This window comes from Parasteatoda tepidariorum, chromosome 10 (assembly GCF_982258835.1).
Source record: "Parasteatoda tepidariorum strain Cologne lab strain chromosome 10, Ptep-v5.0, whole genome shotgun sequence".
Taxonomy (NCBI): Eukaryota; Metazoa; Arthropoda; class Arachnida; order Araneae; family Theridiidae; genus Parasteatoda; species Parasteatoda tepidariorum.
Window position 1 is genome coordinate 42,378,005 of NC_141764.1, and position 13,391 is coordinate 42,391,395.

Below are 13,391 nucleotides of genomic sequence, written 5' to 3' on the forward strand. Positions count from 1 at the left end.
AATCCTGATGATAAAAAAAAAAAAACGCAAACAAGTCGATGGGCGGAAGTTTCTGGTTTGATTTAGCGTCGGGAAAATTAATCATACATTTTTCTTTTTATTTTTATCTAAGCTCCTATGATTTATAACACAACGTTAAATTTAACTCGACTTTCTTTCGACAATTTGCAACGTTAATTAATCAATTGTTATGTTAATCGGATTTACTTCTAAACAAAAACTCATTATCCACATAGCAGACACAGTTCCCAATTGTTTAAGAGAGCTTGTTTACTCTGATATTATATGCATGGAAAAAAAAGCGTAGTCTGAGCTACTAGAATATGGTAACTTTTACTCGTGATTTTTCTCTATGGAAACACAAAAATGATCGGTAACTTTTAAGGATGCGCCTTTTGGTAATGATTATGGTAAATTAACAATAAAATATGATTTGATACCTTAGAGGTCATAAAAACTATTTATTTGGATAAATTTACTTTTTAGTATTGAACTTTTTACTAACTGTGTTTTAATAAGAATTATAAATTTGAAAACCAGAATTTCCAGTAAACCATTGCGATATCAACGGAAAAAATACCAAATGTATCGTTTGAACACCGCATATTTAAGTTTAATTCCCATAATTATCTTTTTTACCAATAAAATTATCAACATGCAGTACGGCAACTGTATGGATATTTTATATCTCGTATTTGTATATTGTATTATTATTATTCTGCAGACTATTTTAAACAATTTTCAGCATTTTATTGATATTTTTAGTAATATTCACTCTCATTTCATAATACTCGCCCAAACTTTGCATTTAGCATCCAGATCAATGAAGTCTTAATGAAAAAGAAAGCAAGCAGGTCAATGGGTGGAAGTTCATCGCCTTGTTTAGCGCCCACATAATTAATTATGCTCTTTTCTTTCTGTTTTTTTTATTTGAGCCCCTATGATACGTTTATATAACAAATCCTTAAATTTAAGTAAACTAATATTATATAATTAACGTGGCTTAATAAACTTGTAAGTTAATTGGTTTCAAAAAATAAACAAAAATGAGTTATCCAAAACACGGCACAAACCGTCATAACCGGAATTTATTTGTATTAATTTTCATCAGACATATTTAACAGCAAACATTTATTAAACTTTAAGAGTTATGTTAAAATAGTGTATTTATTCTCATTTAGCAAAATGTAGCAGACTTTTATCGTTTAATGAAGATAATTAATTTAAAAGTGCAAGTAGTCGCTGATGAAAGTATTAAGTTTCGTGTTCTTGAAGAGCACGTTTAAAATTTCTATTTCAGGCACTTAATTCATAAAATTACTAAAATAGGCATTCTACTTCTACATTCTGCAAAATAATTGACAAGTAGCTAGTTTAATTAAGATTTAAGGCTCGGAAATTAAAACTTTTAAAAATTATGCGTATATACAAAATGTACTTTTATTTCATTACACGTAATAAAAGTTTCTTAGTTAATTGATAATAAAAAAAAATCAAGTGAATCATCAAGTGAACTCACTTTTACGTACTCAAAAAATTGCTTAGTTATTTTTTGACAGTTAGTAATTTTCTAAAAATATAATACTTTTGGTTTTATTGCCTTATTATTTGAAATTTAACTATTAATGTAGCAACAATCTAGCCTACCGATTTTCACAACATTACAAAAAACAGCATAATGAACTTTATGTAAAATTTATATTAAATTTTCTTAAATTAGAAGTAAAAACATAAATAATAAAGTCATAACACTTCACTTTTTAACTTTATAAATAAATTAAAGTTGAGATAAGTGAACCTCAGGTAGCGTTTAACTGACTCGCATGGAAATATTTAAAGTAAATGTAAATATTTAAAGTAAAGTTGTGCAAGATGGAATCGCTCTCAAAAGAAGAGTTCTTAAAGCTGTAGAAATGAGAAAAATTGCAAAATTTTTACTCGTTTTATATTTTTAACACTTATTGTGAACGATTTCCGTTGTTTATTGTTAACATTTTCCACGGAAAACTAAAGTTATAAGAAATGATATAAAATTCTCGTCATGGGCGTTCTTCAATTTTGGGTTTGCCAAATCTTAGTATATTGCTGCTTTTGATAAAATACTTCGAGATAATAGAATAGTCACAAATCATTTGAACAAATTTCTTTAAATTTTATGTAGTTTCATTTATTTTAACCTTTATGACATACAAGATGAATTGCTTGAGCTAACACTTTGAATAAACAAAAAACCTTTAAATGTCCCTTACATACGTTTGTTCTTTTTAAATTTTATTTTCGATGTTAAGAATTATTATATTATACTATTGCGGTGATTTTCATCAACTAACTGCAGCAAATTTTGCTGGTTTGGGAACAATTTCATTTCCATTCGCAAGCATTTAAATTTCTAATGGAATTCTGACCCTAGGTTTCTATATCTATTCGTCTAATTTAGATGCGTTGAACAATTTGTGTGACACATTAACAGATCAAACAACTTCACTAATTATATTCCCAGTGGAATCGAATGATACATCCCTCCATTTACTTATTTAATTAAACAAATCTCATGACAAACAAAATTTTGCACAGTTATACTAATATTTTAAATGCAACTCTATGTGCACTAAGTCAAAAAAAAACACCTCACTCGTAAGCTAGGTTTGCTACATTTTGCTTACACGTCTTTCATTTTAACTAAATCTAATAGTTTTGATTGATTAATAATAACCTCTTATAAATTGATTTCATGAAAAATGTCATTTCAAATTTTACGCGTTCACAAAAAAATCCTTATTTATAGATATTTAATACAAGACCTACATTCTGTTTAGAGAATAGGGAACATTAACTGAAACCTTTAAGAAATATTACGTTATAATAGATTACGCTTTTCTTGCGAAGAACATGTTTCAGAAATACATAGAGCTTGAATAGAGCAGAAACATATGAATATAGCAGCAAAATAACACGGTTCTTAAGCAAGAGAAAAGCTAAAACTTATTGCTAATTTTTATTACTCTGATGAATTCTCATTATTATCTACTCCAGCAAACTATTCTCTCATCAGTTTTCCTATTCTCTCTTTATAGTTAAGAGCGAAATAATGCTACAACATACATAAAACCTTCTTTATCAGCTAGATTTTTTCCAGATAAATTTTTTTACAACAAGAAGATAATAAATTTTACAAAAAAAGTACCTAACATTTCACATATTCCCATAAAAAAATATTGTTTCTTCACAAATATTTGTTTCATATTTTATTCATTTTAAAAAATGCCTGTCATCTAGCTAAAACCTTAAAAAATATTACGTTAGTCTAGTATATGATTTCAAGAAAAAAGTGCCCATCACAGGTAGACAGAGCTTGAATATAGCAGAAATATTCAGTGGCTATGACAACAAAATAATACAGTTCATAAAGAGGACTTTCATAAAAATATTATCATAAAAAAACGATGTTTTCAAGCAATTTAAACGAAACATCAAATTTGAATACAAAACTGGAAACTTTTCGAACGATATTGTTGTCAAAGTATAACGTCATCTGGAATATAAAATTTACCATCATGCAAAGTGGAAGAGACTATCCTAACCTACGGCAACAGATTATTGTTTTTTTTCTATTTTTCTGCACTTTACCCTTGTTCTGAAATTCAAATAATCTTAAAGATATGAAATATTTATACGGAAAAACTATTTTCCTATGAACATTAAAATTCATATGTCATTTTTCAAAAAAAGAATCTAGTAGATGGAAAGACGCGATCTCTTTTAATATCCATATAAAGATTCTTCTATCCTTAAAAACTCAGAATGCCTTCAAGGGTTCTTTTTCTACCAATTCCGCATTTTTTGGCGATATTTTTCCTTTTTTTTCTCAATCGTAGAAAGTGTGATATGAAGCGCTTTAGGCGGTGAAAAATGCACCGCTTAGTATGTGGTATATCGATTCCAAATCCTAAAATTCTTTTTTCAAAGTGTGCAGTTTGTTTACAAAGAGATTGAAATAACCTCTGCCCACAAAACCACTATTGAGGGATTGCTCACATATAACTAAAGGACCATGAAATTTCTAGCCAAAATGATTGAACTGACGATTTTTACTTTACACCACATGAATAATCGAAAACAGTCTTGGCGGAAAGTATTCCATATCACTCGTTATTATGGTACTGAAAGTATCCAAGCATTTTGCCAAATATTGCAATTTCAATAATTTTTTGGAACTGTTTTTTATTTTTATTCTTTGAGATTTTGTCGTGATTCTACGTAATGCTGCCTAAAATGAGTAGAAATACTTTTCATTTTTAAGGAATTTTTTGTGCTGAAGTTAAAATATTTTACGAATGATGTTATTCGTTAACATTATAACTTAAACACACTTTATAGCATATTCATAAGTAGACACTACCAGAAATATATTAATTTATTAAAATATCACTCGCTCATTAAATGGAATTTTAGTTTGCAATTATATGAATAAAGTGTTCTAAATATTTTGCTTTAGTTTCGTCGGCATAATTATTGAAAGTAGTAGTTTAGTGAAAAAAATTTGTTTAAAAAAATAAAAGAATTTTCTCTAAATACGTAAAGTTTTTAATTTGATTTGAAATTTCAGTTTTTTTTTTAGCCTTTTTTTTAAACACGAGCCTTAAATTAAAGCTATTAAGCTACAACCAGAAGACGAATCGAAATCAACAACGCATGTAAGATAAAAATTCTATTTATTGATAATTGTTACCTGGGTAATTATTTCGAAACAAAAAAAATATATATATTTTCTGGTGTAAAAAAATTGTACCTTGGGTACCTTTTTAGCTTTTAATTCTTGACAAGTTTCAAAAAACGTCATTAAACATAATTTTTAACCTTGGTTTTGCTAAAAAAAAATCAAACATCTTTCGAAGTTCAATATCAAAAAGGATTGCAATAACTCGATTATTTTAGAATAGAGTAAACTAAGAGTTAAATTATTTTTCTTAGTATAAAATATTAAAAAATATTACATAAATTTAAACCTAATTATATTCATAATTGGAAGGTAAGGAAAGTTTTAAAACAAGAACAAATATGTTTTATCCAGTAAATGCTATTATTTAAATTCTCTTTAATTTAATATTGTGAAGTAAAAGTTTCAAAAGAAATGAAGAATGGAGAATAAAATTTTTTGCCACATCTATGTGTATTAGTTAAATAAAGAAAATTCCATTAATTTAACAAATTTTAAACTCAAAATGAACATTCCGCTTCTTAAGTGACATTTAGTTTCGAAAATGAAAAGTATACAAGATAGCAAGAAAGAAACGGGAACTAAAAAATAAAGGTATTAAGTATTCTCATAGCATTTAACACAAATTAACTTAAATAAAAATAGTATTCGCGAAACTACAGCTTTCTTAACTTCGAACTTTCTGAACTACGAAGAGTTTATTTTTTTTATATTCAAATATTCTGTTTTAGCTAATTGGGAATTTTACTTATTTTCTTTTTGCTTTATACCTATTTAAGCCTAATTTTCGTATATAAAACCCCTTCACTTTCCGAAAAATGCAGCTAAGTTCATGAAACAAATAAAAATTTGTATTCACAAAGCCGAATTTTAATAAATGTAACATTTGAAATTTATTATTACTGTTTCTCCAAACTCTTAGTTAATGTGAAATAAATTAAAATAATAAATATTTCGATTGTTAAAAAAAAGACTTAGAGGATTCAAAAACACAAAGATCAAATATATAATTATTATAAATTTATTTTACAGAAATTCGTTAATGTTTTAAAGTTAAAACTAATCAAATGCTTGAAAAAAACTTAGGAACACCGAATGTTTGCACAATTCGAGAATAAATGAGAAGTAATTTTATTCCTTATCAATATAGTACGGTAAATATCATAACATCAGCTCAGATTGGAAGCGTATTTTTATCTCGCTTGAATCTGCCTTACATTTCAGAGTAAATAATAAGGTTTTTATCTCGTAAAATCTAATATCTCACTCTTTTTGTTACTTTCAACATGAACTTAAACGTGAGTTAATAAATAATTATCTCAAGAGAAATAAATGAAATTAACTGAAACATAGAATAAATAGTCATTATTTGAAAATTCATGATAATTTGCAATATTTATTTGAAATATTTATAAAACAATATTTTATTTTACTTTATAGGCATCGTTGAGCAGCTGGTCCAATCTTGGGTTAACGACTACTAATGTTCCAACTCCGTAGTCTTGTAATTTTGAACCCAATCCAGAAGACAAGGAAACTCCTGGATCAAGTATAGGGAGACATTTGCTTTTATGTAGGACTTTTTGATGGAACTAACGAGGAAAACCCCATGGTTAGCCTGGTCCTATAATCCGTCTAACACTGAGAATATTTAACATCGGTGTGCGCCGGATACGGAACTCATATCCGTCAGCCATTGCTAGGATTTGAACCCGGTTCTGCCTCATTGGAAGGCTAACACTCTATACTTTAAGTCATTATAGCTCTGCGTTGAGTTTATAAATAAAAATGACCCTATAAGAACGACAATTTTTTTCTTGCATTTATGTAGGCTGCAGGGAAGCTCGTGTAGTTTTTTTTACTACAAGTTTAATAGTTAGTTATTCTTCAACTAATTATCAACTCTTATTTATTTATTCCACCACGCTCCCAGTACACTTTTCAACCTACCTTCGTAATTTCTAGTTCGTAATTTCAAGCTAAATAGAAATTATACGAGTTAAAATAAAACTTAATACACTTCACAGTTTAAAAATATAATAATCTTTATTACACAATCAAGCACATGCATATTTATATTAACTACGAATACTAAATCATTAAATTAAATCACACTAACAACAATAGTATTTCGCCGACTAATTCTCCATTGCAACTAATAACTTCTGGCTATAAAAAGTGCACCAACACATGGGAATTTTTTCAGAGAAAAATAATTCTTGTTTTGTGTAAATGAGTGAGAATTTGGTGAAAGTTAATTGTGTTATAAACATTTAGATTTACATTACACCCCTTAAATCGTGTATGGACACTCGATTTGGTGTTAATTCAGAATAAAATTTTATTCCGCACAATTTCCTGGCTTGTTTAACATTATATTTGGAGAGATATTACACCACCGTTTTTACACTGAACATTTTAAAACTTAACGACTTAGCTTTAGCCGTATAATTACAAGCATGTATCGGCCCTTATCATCAGAACTTTATTTATAATACATAATACATACCTTTTTTATATTAGGCTAAGTTTACCTCAAACATAATATTTCTGTTCCTGAAATTTACCTAAAAAATAATTCTTAAAACTTAATTTATACAGTATTATACTTTGAAATAGGAAATTTCAGAATTGTGTGCATAGCTTTACATAAGATTCCGATTTGCAAAGAAAAAACAAGATAAAAACAGAAAATAACGATAAAAGAACTATAAGAAAATATCATTTAATTTAGTTTTTTTTCCAAAAAGAAAAATCTACAAAGTTTTTATGTTTGTTATAAAATTGCTGGGTGAAGTGAAACTTCGATTTATATGAGCTGTATCCAATTTCATCAAAGCGTAGATATTGTTATTCTATTTCTCATCTATATTTCGAAAAAATATTTTTTTGTGATTTTTTAAAATAATAATAGGAATATGAGTGGTTCGAAAAAAGTACTCAAAGCGAGTAGAATGGTGGTATTATTGGATAACAAAAATAAGGGATTGTATCAAAAAGTCACTCCGAAAATTGAAAATAAAACGAATATGCTTTCAGTGTAATAGAGTGGCATGCAATGCAGAATTCAAATAAAGGTTTCACTGTCACATTGTTTAAATTTATGTAGACACTTTGGGTTTATGTTATAAAACATAAAGTGCTGCATTAAAAATGATTGCACAAATTGAAAATAAAACAAATCAGTTTTCCATGAAGAGAATGGGCTCAAAATGAGTGTAAAAATGGAAGTTTATTAAAAACTTAAATATTTCGTTGAAACTTCATTAGTAACGTTGGTTTTCCTCCAGACAAATATGAAGAATTTTTTAATTTTAATTTTTTAAATTTTAAATGCTAAATGACAAGTATGTTCTGAAATCAACAAAGCACATCTCGCAATTCAGCCGAAAAGTTATGTCAAATAAAAATTCCATTAAATAAATAATCCCAATAAACTGTAGAGGTTAGATATTACCTGATTGAAGACTACATTCACTTCAAAAATATACACATATGAAATAACAGTCGACATGTTTCAAGTGATTCAAAAATAGGCACCCATTTTCAAGACTTTTCCAGACTTGAATGTAAAGAAACTAAAATAATTAGAAATAAAAAAAGCATAAAGTTTCCAACGAAAAATGGCAAACAAAAGGTGAGAAACAAAATTTAAAAAAAAAACACAGAAGACAATAGGGACAAAAGATTAAAACAGAACGATCAAGAAAAATCCCAGTGGCCGAGAGGCAAATCAGGGTAAAATACATTTCAACGCTTATGGGAACTTATGTTGTTAGCAAGGAAATTAGTATTCAAATGAAAAAAAAAAAGATTCCAGGACATCAAGATGAGCTTGGGTGGACAAGGTGGTATAACTAGGTAGTTGTAACTCGGGTAGAAATAATTTTAACATAGTCGAAATTAAATTTATGCCCAAAATTTCAACAATGTCAAGCAAGTGAAGATTTCTCGAATTCTTGATAAAAGTCTTAAGTCTAAATTTTAAAGTGCGTTTAGTTCGTTAGTTCGAGCCGATGTAGATCAGGCCGCACTGAAAGGAATGTGATAAATGCTCCAACGTGTATCAAAGCTAATTAGGTCTTAAAGAGTTGCATTTTACTCCTTTTCTCTTATGGCCTTTGCGGTTTCTCTAGTTTTGTTTCTCACCTTTGTTTTTACCTTTCTCGTTGGCTGGCAACTTAATGTTTTTTTTATTTCTTTGCACGCAAGTCTGACAAGTGTTGAAATTATATTAGACTCATTAAATCCTTAACACTTAAAATAAAGTTTTTTTTAAATGTTTGTTTTTAAATGTATTATATAAATAGTTCTATAATTAATCTGAATTTATTTTTAGGGAAACAGAGTTACCTACTGCTACCGATAGAGTGTAGCTTGCCCCCTCACACATTAAAACGTATTATTTGCATACATATTAACCAAATTATTGTACAGACATGAGGAAGGTATAATAAAACGGGATAATTCAAGCATATCAAAATTGTTCCTACTACAAAAGGAAAATTTAAAATTTAGCAAACTTCTTCAATACTTAGAATTCATCGCTGAATAACTCCTGAATGAGCCATTGTGATTAAGTAGATATTTAACTAGAATAGTTAAAAATTAACAGTCTACATTCTAGCTTTTGTAATTTTACTTTAAAAGAGTCCGATGTATTAAATCAATTGGCGTCATCTGATACCTCCAAAGTACCCCATATTTTCATTGACGAATTCAATCGTATAGGCTTGTCGAAAGGTTATTATGATTTCATAAATATTTTTGTGCCCAATTGATGTATCTACTGATTCAGAAATTTTGATTTGACAGATCTTCTGCATCATGGCGTGAGTCCTCAAACTTTTATCCGTATGGCTCTCCGGTCTCAGTTGCAACTTAGGCATTTCAGATTTTTTGCCAAGATAAAGTATCTTACCATTTTTCTTCCCGTATCAAACATATAACTGGAAAAGACATATGCGTGACTTAATAAAAACTCATGATGATGTAGCAGTTTCGTTTAAACTCAGTTCCACTTCTCAATGATTTGTTAAATATTTTATTAATGTTGCATATTCTTTCACGTACATTATTTTCCTTTCAAAGGATGACATTTTTTTTAAAATTTGGTAGAGAATCTGTTTCGAAACAGAAGATAACTATAACTTGTTTGGATGTGTTTTTAAACTACCAAAAATTAAATATCAATTTGCCCCAAATACATTTTTTTGTCAAACAAACAAAGCTTTAATATTTGGTGCCAATTTTATCTGTTAGGTACATTAAAAAACAAACAAACATGTTAAATTGTTATTGTTTACTTCTACAACCAAAGCGTGTTTCTCTAAGTATTACGTAAAGAATTATTTTGTATACACAACAAGTTTCTGCAATTTTTCTTTACCGAATCTGCTTTCTGCAATTAAATCCTTGCGCTTCAGAAACCATGAACTTTCAGATTCAACTTGTTGTGAATGCACTCTTTTCCGTTGCTGCTGCAGCATCTCACTATGAATTAAAAGGTACCTGGTTTGATCCTAGATGATGGCCAACAAATAACTTTTCCGCAATCCTATATAACCATACCAGATGAAAAAGCAATTCGCTCAGTTCAGATCGTTAGCAGATTTACACTACAATGCCTCGTTTTTTTTATTCACTTTGACACGACTGACGACAAACATAATTTCCTGGACCAATTTTTTTTATGTCAACTATATTGATTTTTACCGTTTATTGTTTTTGACTTAAAATCTGTTATGTATGAAGATTTTCAGTATGGTTTCGCTGCAGGATTTTTCTTACAATAGAATTTTCTGAAGCCAGTTTAAATTCTAGGACAATTTTGAAGTCAGTGATTTCCTATAATTTAACTGGAAATCTTTTTACAGTGTATGATTTCTGACATCACTAATGATGGAGCATCAAAACGTTAAGTTGCTTAACTTAAAAGTTAATTCATTAAGAGATTTTTTTTGTTAATCGTGTACTAACTTACAATTCTACAACATATTCCGCCATTTTCGATTTTAACTTCAATTTTGTATGAATCTAAAACTTCAATCCGGTCTAATTATTAAACACTTTTTGTTGCTATCACAGAATCTTAAGAACCACACGATTCTCTGAACTAAGATAATAAGTTCATATTTTTATTAGGTGACGGACCCTCTCATTTTTTCAGTGTTTCCCATCACCCACCTTTCTCAATCTGAGGCAAGCAGTAGAAAGATGAAATAGCGCTTAGCCTCCGCATCCGTATTAAATCTCCCATTTTGTTGCTGAGATATTCTTCTTCCTGCTGTCTAAGAAAACATCCGGGAATTTTTTTGCCTCCCCACACCATCCACCAAGCCTTCTTATTCATTCTAGAAAGCAGTAGCATTAGATGTACACAAAGACCAGCTAAAGGGGAACGAGGGAGTTTCTTTTCTTGTTTTGAGGAACTGGGTCTATCGTTTGGAGGGCGCTTCTTCCACTGAAGAAAATAGTACACTCAGAATATATAAGGAAGATTGGAAAGGGTGGGTATCAAATGTGTTTGGTTCAGAAAAAGCTTATTTCAAAAGATATGGAAAGCAGCTCTGTGTTTTTTATCGCTTCTCAGACACTCCTAGTTCCGACGGGCACTAATAAATATACGCTGGATATTCTGTTCTAGAGGAAGCATCTTGACTTGAATTTCATTTTACGCTATCGACTTTCTGAGTTTTAAGTTAAAACGTTCTCGTAACGTTGTTTCCTTAGACATTGTTCGCTAAATTACATGTTTTTGTTTAAGTTAGCTGTACGTTTTTTATAAATTCATTCAATAAAATTACTTTAACTAATTTAATCAATTTCGCCATTGTATTTTTTTTTAAATTTAACCTAATTAAAATTCTTTTTGTTTAGAAAACATTAAAAGCAAAATCTATAATGATTACAATGGAACGTAACCAGAATGTCTCCTTAAGTCACCGAATCATTAAGACAAAAATAATAATCTCCTGTTATTCGAAATTTGCCAAGTTTTGCTGTAAGACTGTGGGACAGCACTCATGTTTTGTATGGCTGTATAAGATTTCTGCTGAACTTATATCGAAAAAAAAGAGCAAAACAAATGACGTATCACTTCACTGGCGTTTGGAAAGTATCAATTTATGTTTTCCCTTGTTTCAAACACTATCGTACAAAGATTAATATTTAACTTTTTACGTTTGCCCGATATAATTCGGGATAGTTAACTGATGGTAAATTAAATGTTCTTTAAGCATAAAAATATAAAATTTCCACTTTAAGCTTGTGTAGTACGTTTTCTTTTAGATCTTTGTATTTATTAATGAAACTATAAAAAATAAGTTGATTTTTTACTTTCTTTTTCAAACAAATTGTTAAAGGAAGCGGTTAAGCTTTCATCAAAGTAGGAGTGCATACATAAATGAGCTTTAAAAAAGTTAAATTTCCTTTTAATGCACGAACAATCCATAAATTATATTTTCCTCGACAATTCTTTGTTTATTCAAATAAACTACCACATCGATAACGGCTTTACTCTTTTCTAGAAATAATGTTGAATCAACATTATCTACTAGCAAAAATGAATTTTTCTTCGATGCTATGATTTAGTGTTATATTATCCCTGGTCTTTATTTGTTCACTCGGAACAATAACATATAATTGAATGAGTTTGGTTTACGTCGGATTAGTTGCCAGGAATAAGGTAAAAGGGAATCCAGTACATTTCGTAAATTAACGTTTTCAGAGGCTTAGCTCTTAATTCTCTCCCGCTGTTATTCTTAACTAAAGACTCTCATGAATGAAAATCTCTCAGTCATGAATTCATTAGTAGAACGAATCAGGAGGAAACGAAACTACCACTTACCACGAAAATTTGAATGGCGTTTTCATGCAAACGTTGCAAGTGTTTGGTTTCTCAAAATACTCAATTCATGCTTTATTGGTGGAGCAGTGAATCCAAGTACATACATAAATAACAGATGAAATTTAAACAGCTACCAAGAAAGACGCATTTGGTAGAATCAAGGTAAAACAATTCATATCAGATAATGCATTAAATTATTTTTTAAATAACAGATCACCACGTATTCGGAAAAAATATATCAATATTCAGTGGTAAAGTACTAACAGAACTATAGTTAGCATCATAGAACTTAAGTAAATTAGAAAGCTGCTAAACATCGCTAAAGTAAATAGTACAATATTAATCCTTCTTATATGAATTTGTCAAAATTTTCGAATGAAAATTTTTGATTCTTCTGTAATCATTTCGTTTGTGTTATATATTTTGCTTTGAACAAAAATATAAATAAAATGATTTTATAACGATCAAGAAAACTGCATACTTCTGTGTATAAACGCTTTAGAACTTACAGAAATTTTCTGCAACGTAGAAAACATGTGATGAATTGTAATAAGTTCTGTTTATGAGCACAATTACTTGAGTGTAGGCATTCAAGTTTTATCTGCAGGAGAAATCTGACTCAAATCTACATATTGTTAGTTCAGATTAATGACCTGCTAAAAACCTCACTCTAATTACTACTGAAAGATAAATGGAGTTAAAAACCACTACTCTGTTAGAAATAATTTTATAGTGTATCAAATTATAATACATAGAATTTGCTGAAATTCTGGTATCAAGGAAGGTTGGAGTACTCTATAATACTTCTAAACACAATTACATGAT

The 13,391-nt window shown here is 29.0% G+C and overlaps 1 protein-coding gene across 1 annotated transcript in view; it reads right to left on the minus strand.

Annotated features, from left to right (window-relative positions):
• The window catches only part of LOC107441526 (cell adhesion molecule Dscam1), a 417,585-nt gene that overhangs the window by 61,626 nt on the left and 342,568 nt on the right, over window positions 1-13,391 (minus strand).